At 42.6% G+C, this 9819-nt stretch overlaps 1 protein-coding gene across 2 annotated transcripts in view; it reads left to right on the top strand.

The window, feature by feature from the left end:
* Window positions 1-5420: 5420 nt before the first annotated feature.
* The window catches only part of MCRS1 (microspherule protein 1), a 554896-nt gene continuing 550497 nt past the window's right edge, over window positions 5421-9819 (top strand). Inside the window, exon 1 of one of the 2 annotated variants that reach the window (XM_042448663.1) lies at window positions 5421-5499. The gene's annotated coding sequence lies outside the window, so the exon portion shown is untranslated. Of the gene's footprint in view, window positions 5500-5637; window positions 5852-9819 lie in introns of those variants that run through there. The other variant, XM_042448664.1, reaches the window with a different exon arrangement.

Raw genomic sequence — 9819 nt, 5'->3', positions numbered from 1 at the left:
AACCATTCCCATAGTTCCCTGGAAAGAGCTTGGGTCTTCCTACTAATTCGCTTTGCCAAAGCCTCCCCCATTGATCTCTGGGCTCTGTGAAGGGATTCCTGCCTGGAGTCTTGGAAAATGAGAGGGGATGCTGTCATGCAAACCTATCCCTAGTTCCTCTGGAAAGAGCTGGGTTTCCTACTTAAATTCGCTTGCCAGAGCCTCCCCCATTGATCTCTGGGCTCTGTGAAGGAGATTCTGCCTGGCTGTCTTGGAGACATGAAGAGGGGATGCTGTATGCAACACCTATCCCATAGTTCCTCTGGAAACGCTTGGGTTTCCCCTAAATTCTCGGAGGGAAATGTATATAAGGCTGACAGCGCTTATGACGTTTGATCGTTTAGCGCCTTGTTGGTTCATTTAAAAAAAAACCGCCAAAAATACATCATTTCACAAAAACGGTCAATGAAATGGAAACGTGACGAAAGTTAAATCGCTTCCAAATAATCCCGTATAGTTACGTCATTCTGACGTACTATTGATTGACAGCCCAATAGGTATGAAGAGAAGAATCGCTTTATTAAACACTGATTTCATGCCAAGTGGACACGCTTGCGGTTAAAAACTTCGATTTAAATAACCCGATGGGAACAAAGATAACGCGTTTCGGAACGCGAGATAACACCAGTATTTGATCGGTTTTATAAAAACGTTGTATTTAAATCGTTTCAAATATTAAATATCTGTCTATGATATTTTCTTGCACACAGGTTGAAGACAAGGCAATAGTATGCGCCTTGCCTGACCCCTTTGCCAACTGGGAATCTTCTCTTTTACCATACAGTACTAGTTTTGATGGCAGCTTCTTATCTTGATACAGGTTATGCTTCCAGGACAGTCATGAGATGTGCACTCCCATTCCTTTGAGAACATTCTACAGTTTTCATGGTCTATGAAGTCAAGGCTTGCTGTAATTGAGAAGACCTATTCCTCTGTGTTATTTCATTTCTATTCCACCAGCTGTGTGGAATTTCTGCAACCCATTTAGCGTGATGTATACTGGATGCATATATCACAGTTGATTTACTAACTTTAGGTAACAATGAAGCAGAGCAGTTATGATTTACTAAGTAGAAAACAAAAGATTGCAGTAACTACAGGACCCTTGCATAATTTTCCATGTAAGCAAAGCTGTGCTCCAAGTTTGTGAAGCAAAGATTCCTACCATATATGGGGTGAGATATCCCAGAGGTGCAAGCTGAATTCGGAAGGAAGGGATGCAAGTAATTAATTTAAAAGGCAGTGGTTTGCACACTACAATCCAGGCTGAGCATCCTCAATCCAATGGTAGGTATTCCTACCTTGGCAATCAAAATGAGATTATATGGGAAAAAAGTACATTGCTTAGGAAAATAAATTTTCACAGGTCAGTTGCATATAGATGCTTAAGATGAGATGCACTAATCGCTACAGTCCAGAACGATATTACAAACACTGACATTATGGCATTGCTGATACCCTGATTCTAAAGATTAGAATTGGGACATAGAAATCATACTCAAAATCACTTGCATGATCAGCTCTTCTTAAAAGAAGTTGCAGTTCCAATCCCTCAGCTGGCAGCAAGCAAGATTAATGTGTCACAACAAAACCACTTGTTTTGGACTCAGGTTTCCTCTACAGCAGGCAGCCAAACCATCTATAATTAAATCATTGTGTTTCGTATTATACCGTTCTAGAAGACACATTCCTCTATCTATGCCATTATATCTTTATTTCCACCATGCTACTGTGCAGGGACGTAGCCAGGATTTGGGAAGGGGGGGGGGTCCAGACTAATTGCCACCATTAATGGGGCTTGGGTGCGGCGGTGCAGCAGCACACACCATTCATTTATCTAACGGAAGGGGGGGACTGGACCCCAAGAACCCCCCCCGGCTACGTCCCTTACTGTGGAATTTCTGCAGCCCATTTAGCTTGATGTACACTTAGGTTGCCTAAGTGAGGACCTCAAAACGGACAAATGTAGCACAAATGTAGGACAACATTTCAAATGTAGGACACATTTTACAAAAATGGAGGACACGCAAAAAATGAGGTTTTTTAAAAAATGTTATATAAATGCATGTTTTAGGCATGATCAAAATGGAGGACATTTTGCTTATTCTAGACAGATGGCAAAAATGTATTTGCCCTCGGGTTCAACTTTACTTCTCAGAAATGTGTACTTGGGCAAGGACTGTAGTTTTTCTTCACTGGCGCATGCGTTTATAAAAATCACAGCAAGTTACATTGGCCGGCCTCAGAGGCTGTTGATATCAAATCACCATCATCTCATCATCATCATCCATCATCCTCACCACCACCACCACCCACCACCACTATTAATTGGCCAAAGGCAACTAGCAGAAAGCACCAAATACACAAAATAGGCATAATTTAAATAAAATAATGAAAAAATAAAAAAAACAAGGCCGGGGTGATATATAAAAAAAAATAAAAAAAATAAAAACAACAAAATAATAAAATTAAGAAATAAAACAAAAACAAGCAATAAAAAATAATTAAAAAAGCAATTAAAAAAAAACAAGCAAAATAAAAATAAGAAAAAAAACAAAAAAAACAAGCAATATAAAAAGTAATGAATAATAAAAACAACAATAATCAAAAAATGAACATAAAACAAACAAGCAATATAAAAACATGAAATAAAAAAAAACAAGCAATAACAATTAATGAAATAAACAATAAAAAAAGCAATAATAACATTAAGAAAGAAAGAAAAACAAGCAATATAAACTTCATGCTTGAATCCGCCATAATAAATACTGCTAAAATACACCAAGCATAATCACTCTAATGTAATAAAATAAAAACCCGCAATAATAAAAATTAATGAATAAACATAAAATAAGTATTTTATATTTTAAAATAATTAATAACCCCAAAAAACTAAGGCAGACCACTGACTCAGCTTTCCTTCATCCTCATCTCCTCTGCAAAAATGACGAAAGGGAATAAGTTTCAGGCAAACCGGTCCTAAGGCTACGACGACGTACTCCTATACCCCCTCCTATATGAAGGCTGGCGCGCGTGCGGAGGGAGGCAGGGAAGGCAGGCGCGCACGTGCGGAGGGAAGCGGGGAAGGCAGGTGCGCGTGCGCACGGAGGGAAGCGGGGAAGGCAGGCGTGCGCGCAATGAGGAAGCACCCTTCCTCCAGCTCCTTCCTCTTCCTCCTCTCCTCCTCCTCCTCCATATGAAGGCTGGCGCGCATGCGGAGGGAAGCAAGGCAGGTGCGTGCGCGCGGAGGGAGGTGGGGAAGGCAGGCGCACACGCGCACGGAGGGAGGCGGGGAAGGCCGCACGCTGCCCCTGGCCCCTGCTGGGGCCTGGGCGGCGCGCAAGCCCTCACAGTGGGGGCGCTGTGGCGGTGGCGCTTCTGCCGACCGCCGAGGAAGAGGAGGAAAGCGGAGCCGGAGGAGGAGGTGGGTTGGCGCTGCAGCAGCCATGTTAGCGGCAGCGGCAATGGCTGGAGCAGGCCCCCAAACCGGGAACAAGGCACGGCTGGGGGCCCAAACCGGACCGGGAGGGGCCCCCTGAAACCGTGAATGGCACGGGGGCCGCCGGGTTATGGCAAGCCTATGTACACTGGATGCATATCACAGATGATTTACATAACTTTAAGGTAGACAATGGAGACACTGAAATAGTTTAACATTTTCCGCCCCTTGGCTCAGTCGTTAATCAGAATGGAGGCTGCAGTCAGGAAATCAGAAGGCTAGAACATGGAAGGGCAGCCATGAAGGAACCGAAGTGCAAAGATGTACAACTGCATACTGGAGTTAGGATTTAGGATCGTCTGGGCCATAATATTTCCCATTTCTATCTACAGTTGTGAAAACTGGACAACAAGGAAAGCTAATTGGAAGAAAATAAACTCATTTGAAATGTAGTTTTGGAAAAGGCTTCTATAAATACTTTGGACTACCAAAAAGACAAATGGGTTTTAGGGCAAATCAAACCTGATGGAACCCTGGTGGCACAGTGGTTAAATGCCTGTTCTGCAGCCATTCGCAGCCACAAGGTTGTGAGTCTGATCCCAGGCAAGGCTCCAGGGTCCACTCAGCCTTCCATCCTTTTGTAGGTCAGTAAAATGAGTACCCAGCTTGTTGAGGGCAATTAGCTTATGCACTGTAAATCGTTTAGGGAGTGTTTAAGTGCACTGATAAGCAGTATAGATATGTACTTGCTATTGCTATAACTACCCCTAGAATCTAAGATGATTAAACTGAGGCTGTTGTAATTTGGACACGTCATGAGAAGGCAGTACTAACTAGAAAAGTCAGTAATGCTTGGTATGGTAGAAGGCAGTAGGAAAAAAGGAAGACTGTGTTCCAAATGGACAGTTTCAGTCAAGGAAGCCATGGTCCTGAGTCTGCAAGGCCTGGGCTGTGCCTGTTCAGGATGGGATGAATTGGAGGTCTCCCGTTCAGTTAACAACCGCACTGGAGCACTGGCTGTTATCAAGCCAGTTATTAGAAAATGATTAGAAAACTGCAAGAAAAAATAAAACCGGTTGTGGAATAACTCAACTCCAGCAGCAGTGAGTGAGTAAACCAGTGAATCCCAGATACCTTTGTGGAGAAAATGGCAAGGTCAGGATCCCATGTGTTTATTAATGTCTTATGAAGTGGCTAAGCGCAAAATAACTTTGTTTATTCCATGGCTCTGTTTTCCAAAATACAGTTTTTAAATCTTGGAGAGACTTTATCCTAGCAGTAGGATGATCATAATGTTTTAATGACACTTTGCGTGGGAGTTGAAAGAGGTTTAACTGGCAGGAGGTTTAGAGGAAGGTGTGAAAAAGGAGCAAATAAGAGCACAGCAACATATGGGGAAGAAGACAGAAACAAAGGTTAGTTTTAAAGTATAGCCCGGTCTTTCTGGATGAATTACAATTGCAAAGACGCAATGAATTGCAGTTTTGAAAGTACACAGGCATTCATTGCAATTTCAATTTCCACATGTACACTTTACACATTTCTACTCAAGAGTTAAATTATACTGAGTTCAATGGGACAGGTTTGCAACCTACAACAACCCCACATTCTACTAGCTCCCCAGATCCTAACTCAACATCCAAAGTCTTGCAAAGCAACACTTCACATTTTGGAAGCAACCACATTGGAGGAATAACCCGGTTTGGCAGCGCTTTTAACTCTTTGTCTGGCTCTTTGCTATGGAATTCTGGGAGTTGGAGTTTGTTGTGGGGCCCAGAGCGGAGCACAAACTCCAATTCCCAGAATTCCATAGAAAAGATGCAGCCCAAGGGCCCTTTTCACACTAGGGACTGGCAACGTGCCCTTAATAAAGATGGCTGCCCCCCCCAACCGCCCTCTATGACAAACCGGAAGTGGGTGGGCCTCCGTAGTTAGCTTTTCTCCTCGTCATCCGGAAGTGATTCCGCTTTCGGTCGCGCTTCGGAGATGGATGCGGGGAAGAGGCCGGAGTCGTCGTAACGGTGAGGCCTCGGTGCAGTAAACCTTCTCAGCGCCTCAGAAAGGGGCTCGGAGTAGGCCGGGGCTACTTTTATTCTCATCGCCTCAGAACAAAGGAAAAGAGTTGGAGGCGGGCGGGAGGCGCATGCGCAACCGGAGACTGCGGTCGTTGTGTGGCTGCGCATGCGCGACCGACCGGAGACTGAGGCCGGTGTGTGAGTGAGTGCGCATGCTCGCGCGTCGTTTCTTCTCGTCCCTCAGTTGGCGTTGCGGGAAACTTGTGCAACCTTGTGCGCCTGCGCACTTGGCAACTCAGGGCAGCGCTGGAGGTGTTTCAGGCTGGCCTTTTTTAAATCTCCGGAACAGCCCTGTGAGGTAGGCCAGTGGTTTGACACACTTCAACTGCCCTGGCTCAGTGCTAGGGAATCCTGGGAATCGTAGCTTGTTGTGGCACCAGCGCTCTTTGACAGAGAAGGCTAAATGTCTCACGAAGCTACAATTCCCAGAATTGCACAGCATTTGAGCCGTGGCATAGTTCTACGCGATATTAAAGCGGCCTGAAAGTGGATTATTTCTGCAGTGCAGATGGGCTCTATGTTTACACTCCCTTCTGCGAAATGCTTGGGGTGAGGAGCGTTTTGGGTTTTGCAGTGTTTGCGTAGGCATAGTGAGACTCTTGGAGACAGCAGCCATGTTGGGGCCAGGGCTCGATCGCCCACCCGGCCCTGGAAGCCCACGGGGGACCTTGGGCAGGTCACACTCTCTCAGCCTCAGAGGGAACAAAGATCTCTCTGCCTGCCGCCTGAGGAAACAGCTTGAAGGCTCACAACAACCACGTTGTATCTTACAAACAGGACCCAAGTCTAAACATGAAATTCATTTATGGTTCATATACACAATTATCTCCAGCTAGGGAAGAATTGGGGGACAGCTGATAAGAAAGATTCTTGTCTGCCCAAGGCTGCATCTGCACTGCAGAAATCATCCAGTTTGACACCGTTTTAACTGCCATGTCTCAGTGCTCTGGGATTCTAGACATTCTCTCCCAGAGAGCTCTGGTGCCACAATGACCCACTGCTCCCAGGACATGGCATTGAGCCCTGGTACTTGAAATGGTGTGAGTCCTGATTATTTCTGTAGTGGAGAGGCAGCCTAAAATTCAGTCGAACCATTACCATTGGGAGCTGAGAAGGTTAAAGTACTGATGGGGATGCTCCTAATGTAGCCTCAGGCCTTTGGGGCACAGAAACAGCCTTTATTGCCTCAGTCACCAGTCATTTTAGAAAACTACTATTTTGGCATTTATTGATTTTGAAAAGGCTTTTGATGCGGCTAATTGGCAGTTTCTATTTAAAATTTTAGATAAATTAAATTTAGGGACGAATTATACCAATTGGATAAGATAAATTTATAAGGAGCAAACAGCCAGAGTGATTATGAATGGAGATAAAACACAAAGATTTCAAATAAAAAGAGGCACGAGACAAGGATGTCCCTTCTCCCCATTATTGGGGGATTAAATAAATTGGAGCAAACTAAAAATTTCCTTATTAGGGAAAATATCAATAATCAAAACGTCTGTCTTACCTAAATTTATGTTTTTATTTCAAATGTTACCGATAATCTTAAATGATGAAACCCTTTCAAATATGGAATAAGGAAATAGCGAAATCTATCTGGGATGGGAAAAACCGAGGGTCAAAATGCAAATTCTACAAGGTTTTAAAGAAAAAGGGGGATTGGGGATGCCAAATTCAAAATTATATTACGAGGCTTGTGTTTTAACTTGGATAAAAGAGTGGATTAATTTGGAAAATAAAAAGTAATTAGAACTAGAAGGAGATGATCTGAATACAATATGGGAAAGTTGAGGCAGACAGAAAATTTAACAACCGTTGCATAAGGAAGTCACTATTAAAAATCTGGCAAAAATGCAAATTTAAATTATATAGGAAAATTCCCAGGTGGATTTCACCCCATGAAGCATTTTATAGAAGAGAGACGATGGGCGGAGAAAAACGGATGACATACAGAACTTTAATTGAAAAGGAGGGAGGGAGGATGCAGGAGTATGAAAACACTAGAAGAGCTCAAGAGGAGGGGATGGAGATCAACTGGTTTAATTATGGGCAAATTAAAGAGCGATTTAAAATAGACAACACAAGACAAGGGTTTGAGGAAAAGGAATTAGATAAAATAATAACTGGGGATAAACATAAACTGATTAGTAACATTTATAAACTCATACTTAATTTGAATCAAAAATGTAATGATTCAGTGGGCACAAAATGTAGGGTATTCAATGGAACTTAAAAAAATGGGAAATATTATAAAATTGGGAAATATACAAAATCACAAAATTTGAGAGAGAATTTCTGTAAAATGTATTTACGTTGGTATATTACCCCAGAAAAACTGGCCAAAATGTATAAAAACAACTCAAATTTATGTTGGAAACGTAAGAAAGAACCAGGGACATTCTTCCATTGTTGGTGGACATGTAGTAAAGCAAAACAATATTGGAAGAACATAAATAGTATTGTAGGGAAGATTCTGGAGAAAAAAATAAAATTAAAACCTGAATTTTCCCTACTAAGTATGTGGGACCCTGAAATGGAGAAAAAACACAAACACATTTGTTTCTATATGACTACGACGGCACGAATATTGTTTGCACAGAACTGGAAATTAAAAATAGTACCCGAAACAACAAATTGGTTAACCAAATTAAATGATATGATAGAAATGGACATATTGGCCTGTTACAGACTGCCCAAATAAAGCTGCTTCGGGTCTCTTTGGAGGTATGCTCTTTAAATGATGCATGCATCCTAAGAAAGAATCCGAAGCTGCACCAAGCTGCACTCCAGGCTTAGGAATGGAGTGTGGCTTTGGCCGCGACCCCTCGCAGGACTCTTAGGACCCATGCATCATTTAAATAGCAACCTCCAAAGAGCCCCAAAGCAGCTTTATATGTGGCAGTCTGTAACAGGCCATTGTCCCCAAAATGTCCCTCAAACCCCTGGAGGAAAACTTAAAGAATGGGAACCAATTTAACATATGTGGAAAATAGAAAAATATTGATTAGCAAAATGACCCTAAAATATATTTATTTAGAGAATCATATAAGTTAAATTGCGGACCAAGCTGGAAGGAATATAAGAAATAGCAGGACAGTGTTGGAGAAATTTAGCATGTATAACATATATGAGAGAAAGAGAGAGATGAAGAACTTTAGGTCTAGTTAGTCCCTCGTGTTTAATAAAAACATGTAATAAATGATATATATTATAGTACATAACTGAATAAAGACAGAATTCACAATTTTCTTCTTTATAAGAGTAGCAAACATTTAAAATGGCTTTAAAATAGAAAAGCAAAAGAATAAAAACAAGTTAACCAATAATACTAATTTTGGGAATCCACATGAGCAGAGGTAAGAACTGTCAAGACTTGAGGAGGAAGGTTCAGTGAGTCGTTTTGAATGAATGAAGGTAAGATAGTAGCAAGGGAAGAGTGGAGGAAGAGAATGAATCAGATCCAGTGATGATGGTTGAAAGAGATGGACAGTAGAAGGGGCAGGAGAAGAAGGATTAAGTAGGTTTGGATTATGAGGAGAAGGTTCGAGAAGGGGTAAAATAGAGAAGACAGATAGAAAAGAAACTAGTACCTGCATAGATGTCCAGAAGACAGTGGTGCCTCGGGTACAAGAGTAATTCCGTTCCGCGGGCCGGCTTTCGGAACCCGAAAAGCCTTCGTAAGCCCCGACTGCCATGGCGCCTCAGGGTACAAAGCCGCGTTCGCTGCGAAAAAGCCGAAAAAAGCACCCAAAGTTTTGTCGAACCGCCAAAAACATTCCGTACCCCGGAACAACCAGAATTCCCTATGGGATGTTTTTCGTATCCCGCAAATGTCGTAACCGGGTCTTTCGGATCCCGCGGTACCACTGGATGACAAAAAGAAGAAAACTTCCCAAGCGACGCAACTACTCTCTTTTGTCTCTTAACCTCTATGCATTCATCAAAGACCGGCTTTGTTTGTTGTTTTATCTGATGCAGTGGGAACGCGTGTTATTTTATCAAGAAAAATTAAAAAAGGGGGGGGGACGAAAACCTCGTTAGCTGTCGTTTTGGCAGTTAGAGTGTGTCTTTGGCCACGGTGCTTACAATTGAGTTGCACAGCGGCAAATTGCCCGGCGGGCAATATCATGGACAAATGGATAGTGAACATCAAAAGCCTAGGACTGGTCAATGCTGGAAAAGGATGAAGGTTTACCACTCCTGCTTGTTATTCCATACCTCTCGGTGATGGTTTGCCCCCTTGCCCATATATCTTTCTAGCAG

Source organism: Sceloporus undulatus, chromosome 2, assembly GCF_019175285.1.
Source record: "Sceloporus undulatus isolate JIND9_A2432 ecotype Alabama chromosome 2, SceUnd_v1.1, whole genome shotgun sequence".
NCBI lineage: Eukaryota > Metazoa > Chordata > Lepidosauria > Squamata > Phrynosomatidae > Sceloporus > Sceloporus undulatus.
The sequence above is the reverse complement of the archived record's forward strand: the minus strand, read 5'-3'. Positions and strand labels throughout refer to the sequence as shown.